Source organism: Capsicum annuum, chromosome 10, assembly GCF_002878395.1.
Source record: "Capsicum annuum cultivar UCD-10X-F1 chromosome 10, UCD10Xv1.1, whole genome shotgun sequence".
Taxonomy (NCBI): Eukaryota; Viridiplantae; Streptophyta; class Magnoliopsida; order Solanales; family Solanaceae; genus Capsicum; species Capsicum annuum.
The window spans coordinates 127,831,734-127,837,057 of record NC_061120.1 but is presented as its reverse complement, the minus strand read 5'-3'; the positions used below and the strand labels follow the sequence as shown (position 1 = coordinate 127,837,057).

At 37.1% G+C, this 5,324-nt stretch overlaps 1 long non-coding RNA gene across 1 annotated transcript; it reads left to right on the top strand.

Moving 5' to 3' along the window:
• Nucleotides 1-836: 836 nt before the first annotated feature.
• LOC124888028 lies at nucleotides 837-1,788 on the top strand. The gene is made up of 3 exons (XR_007045858.1): nucleotides 837-1,034; nucleotides 1,187-1,235; nucleotides 1,731-1,788. It is a non-coding gene; the product is annotated as an uncharacterized LOC124888028 (long non-coding RNA).
• The last annotated feature ends 3,536 nt before the right edge of the window (nucleotides 1,789-5,324 follow it).

Here is a 5,324-nt window from a genome sequence, read left to right as displayed (position 1 = left end):
ACTAGATCGGCAAGTTAAGAAGTTCAGAAATAAAGAAGTAGCTTCAGTAAAAGTGCTTTGGAAGAGCCCGCAAGAAGAAGAAATCACATGGGAAGCCGAAGAAGTAATGAAGTCAAAGTACCCTCATTTATTTAAATCTAAAGACTTGGTCCAAGGATGCTGATTTGGGGCATAAACAAGTAGGTATAAATACACAAGTGTTATATGGATAACAATGAGTTTAAACTTAGTCTTATATTCTTTTACGCTAGCTAGTTATGCTAGCATTCGACGACGAATGTTTCTAAGGGTGGTAGGATGTATCACCATATATTCCACGTGTACTAGTTCTACTTATGTGGCACTTGATATGGACTTATGGGGTAGGTAATGGGCTCGGATATCCTATGTCATTGGTGACGGTAAGATAGGTTTGGAGGAGTTCCCACATGTACTAAAACGTGGTATGATTAAGTTACCTTTGATGAGAGAACATAAACTTGGGCCCTTAAATAGGTATTTGAATCTAAAGGATGAAGTGACCAAGTTTTAAGTTTAACTATAAGCATTTTGATCCTAAAATGGAACAAAATATTGAGGTGCTTGTTTGACTTATTTTAAGCTAGTAGGTGAATTAACTACTTTGACCTTTAGACCAAGTTAAAAACTAAGTAGGTGAATCACCTATTAAGGATCCCTTGACCAACTTATTGGGCCAAATACACTACCACCTACTTAAGTTAATTCTGGCCCAAATTAAATAAGAGAAAAGGAGAATGGGCAGCCAAGGCCCAATAGTTTTTAATCCACAAAGGCCCAATATAATGGGAAAGTAGGTGCATCACCTACTTGACAAATTATGGCCCAAAAATGACCAAGAAATTCGGCCAAGAGCAGCTCTTTTTATAGGGATTAAAACCAGCCCTTATAGCTCATTTTAACTAGCCAAAAAAAAAAAAACAGCTTTCCAGATTTTCTCTCTTGTTCTCTCTTAGCTATGCAGCAGCCCTAAAATTCCACTAAGGTTCTTTGGAAACCTTCCTTCCAAGTTAAAGGTAAGTGAACAAATCTCGAGCACATCTTACGAATACTATAAGGATTATGTTCTCTATGATTAAACTAGAAGATATCCCTTTTTAAGTTTGGCAGTCCCTTTATCCTTGATTATTAAGAGATTTTTCTCTTCACTTTTGGTTTGTGAGTAAAGGGATCAAGCTATTGATACATTAAGGGAATAAACTACCACCGAAATTAAGGTATGACTACTGTCCATTTTTTCCCTTTTCCTATATACGTGTGTTGGTTGAGAATTGTGTATATGTTGTTGTTAAGAACTCAAGGGATGGTGAGTTCAATTTCTGGTTGCCATATTAAGGGGTATTTGGGGCTGTTTTGGATCTATTTTATGTATGTATGTTGGGGGCTTCTTGGTTGACGTTCGGGGAATGGTGTGAATAATTTCCATTGAAAGGTAGAAGAAGAGTATAATGGTATACCACCAAATTGAATGTCGCTTAAATTTACTGCCCACATCATCTGATATACTGTTTTGAGAGTACAATAATGATGAAAACTGTTAATGGGATCTTATAAAAAGTTACATCATGTGTGAATGTAATTGGAGAAGAACGAGGTTGAGAGAACACCCTTGGATTAGTTGATTGTGGATTACTGACCGGTTACTGTTTTAGTAAGTTTAAAAGGCGTGAATATGTCAATTAGCTACTAATACTAGTCTTATGCTATTGTAGATTAGTAATCTAAAAGGAAAGACGTTAAGTGAAAGTGTGATCAGTTGTGCAGCAAGGTAAGTATGGTTCATCAATCCTACTCTTTGGCATGAATCTAACTCCTTTGTTACAAAGTAAGCTTCCTAAGCGTTCTTCCTTTCAAGTTATACATAATTACAACGTACAACACCCAAGGTGGTTAATAACCTTATTCTAACTTGTCAAGTTGTTAAAGTACCTAAAGATATGTTTGATACTAGATCTGTCCATTTTCTTTCTAAATACTAGTATGATATGGGTGCTTTTAGAAATAAGCCTTACGAGTTGTTCTCATAGTTAACATGACCCATGATGTTAGTTAAGCTCCTATGTGTTATATTTATATTATTGTTGTATTCGACCTCATTGCTACTGCATCTAGTGCATATTTGCACATCTTTTGCCACTGGTCCAAAGTTCCAAATCTAATACATGACCACCAAAACAACTTTAAAGATGAAAAGAATGATCTGAAGTAAGTCTATATCTTTTGGGTGGTATCCCAGGGGTGAAAGAAACACCTAGCATGGGTCGATCCTAATATTACGGGTGGTATCCCAGGGGCAAAAGGAAATCCTAGCATGGGTCGATCTCAATTTGTATACTTATGAGGAACGTATCCCAGGGGTTAAAATACCTAGCATGGGTCATCCTATTTTACCACTGATCAATTGGTCATTTGTATTACACCTTATAATCTTATAAAGTAAAGAAGAATAAACCAAAGTAAAGGATGTAATGTACATGATCCCCTAAGCATAAGCAAAGTTGGTATTCTATCCTTATCTTTATAGTTATATATTGATAACTGATTTTGTTGAGATCTTGTCTTATTTATAGTCATTTCAAGTCGTACATACTCAGTACACTCTTTGTATTGACACTCTTCGTGGGGGACACTATGTTTCATGCCACAGGTACAGGTACTCTAGCTAGTAGACCACCCCAGTAGGAGCATAGGACATCCAGCTGCTATTGGTGAGCTCTAAGTTGATTCGGAGCTTTCCGAGTCTGTTATATATTTTGGTATTGTGTAGTAGTTATGAGCAAGGCGGGGGTTTGTCCCGACCTTAACTAAGTGTCCAGGTGCCTTTTAGAGGCTTTCCAGACTACGTGAAAAGTGTGGTAGTATTGTGTTCTTTTAACGTTGTGGCCCCAACAACAAAGTCTTGTATATGTAGGTTTGGACTTACTTACGTGGTTTGTTTTATCAATGCATCTTATCCATACTAGCAGAATCTTTGAATGACATAATTATATGCATGAAAAGTACATGGTTAAGAGTTGTTTCTCCCAAAATGGGTACCTGTCCGCCCCAACAAAATTTGAGGCGTGACAAAGGCACCACAACTATGGTCAATATTATAAGCTCAATCTTTAGATCTTGACACCTTTAGTGTTGGTGAGAAAGAAACCAACACTAGAAACATTCTAGACAAGAAAAATACTACAAGATCTAGCCAAAAAAAAACAAGAAAATCTCGGTCCATACAACAACACATCACAATTTTTGGCCAAGAACACAAAGGTGGCAGATTTGACTATTTCTGGAATTTTCAGATTTAAGTTTTTTTTTTTGTATTTTTCAAGTCTCAAGCCCAAGATTGATCTTGTTAGAACAAAATCAAAGATGACTTTGATACCAAATGATACACTACTAACTTGGAGCATATCAAATCTGCCACAAAATCAGTCCAAACACACTATAATTCCGAGAGCTTGAAGATAACAACTCCAATATGTGAAGTCAACAACAATCACAAAATTTTGAAGGAATACCAACACAAAAACAGCTACACAAGGAGAACAAGAAGATAACAATAACATTAAACAATGGTTCAACAACACAAGATGATAGATTACAAAGAGTACAATGTTAACAACAAGAACAACAAATGGCAGTAACTATAGTGAATCGAAAATCAGCCCCACACGGCTTCACTAAGTTACTACAAAGTTTCAAGAGTACAAAATGAAAGATAGTAACTTGACACAAAGATATCTTAGAATCTATGAACCCTAACTTGAAGAAAGGACCCTAAGACCAAAAGATTTCAGTACCAAGTTCTTACTTAGACCAAGAGGAACTCATGAACCTCAAGATCTCAAGTTTCTAGCCAAGAAACAACACAAGTGTAACTACACTTGTTGGACAGATTTCAGGTTCTACTCTCAAGAACAAGAGAGAGAGAAATATTCAATGTTACAAGACTTATTGTTGTGAAATATGAAGAATGAACTAAGTGCTGAAAATAACCCTAATAGCATATATTTATATTACACACAAAATGAAGGACAAATGACCTTCCTACCCTTCAGTCATGGGGTGCCCTTAGAGTGTAATTTATTACACTTCAAGGCTCATTTTCACACTTAAAAATGTTGAAGCTCTTTGGCGGATCAAGTACCAACTCACACGCAGCCATTTCCATGAACATGGCTTGTAGTTTTTGTAACTCCCAAGCTTGGCTTCGGGTGAATGGTCGAGAACGTATAGGAGGTACACCCATATCACAGTATGATGTTAGTCGTGTCTTGGATAGAACCCAACCCAAATACACTGACTAAGATATGAGAGAGGGGATACAAAGCCATACCATATCATATGACTAGTATGCTCAAACCGTACCTTGTCCAGAATGTCCAAAACTAGAGAAATTTTGGAAGGGGCAAGGTTTAGGGTTTTCATTATTCCCTACTTACGATCATTCATCCTCAAATGATGGGTAAGGGCAAGCACAAGCATGAGATAACACATTAACTCACATCAAAATTTCCCTCAACCTAAATAAAAGATCGAGACATAAATCAAAATGAGAAGGTTATCACATACTCCAAGCACGATTACACCCAAACACCTTCATTCCGACCTTTATCTAAGTTACAGAACAAAGACACAAGCAAATTCGCCCATTATTTAACCAAGTTAGAAATCAAAGATGTGATAAAGAACACATACCTCCCGCATAAGTTTCTGGAATGAAGAACCAATGCGGATACTTGGACTCCCTGTCCTCTTCCGCATCCTAAATGGCTTCCTCAGATTTTTGGTTCCACCTTAGAACGCCCACTGAAGCCACACCTTTGTTCATAACCTGCGAACTTAGCAAACCAAGATCCTTATTGGGACCTCCTTATAGAACAAAGAATCCAAGATACCAATACCACCCAAAGAAAACAACCAACAAGGATTACCCACACCTTTTTGCTACACCGACACATGGAATACCTATTGAAAGGAGCCCATGTTAGAGAGAAAGTCCAATTTAACTTACAATTCCTTAGTGACATATTACTACGAGAGCCTGAGTCTAACCATACACTACATCCATGTTTAAGCCTATCAAAAGTAAATGGAGTTAACTTAGACCACCGAGCTCTACTCCTTACATCCACCCCAAACACTATTCCACTCCCACCAAGATTTTTGCTACCCATCACATCGATTGGTATCAACCACAACATTCAAGACAACCTTTTCTATACCCACGGTATGGTTTAATCTTGAAAAGATTTAACACTCTCTATTATTTTCACAATGATTCTCACCACCTATTACTCTCTTAACCATTCCTT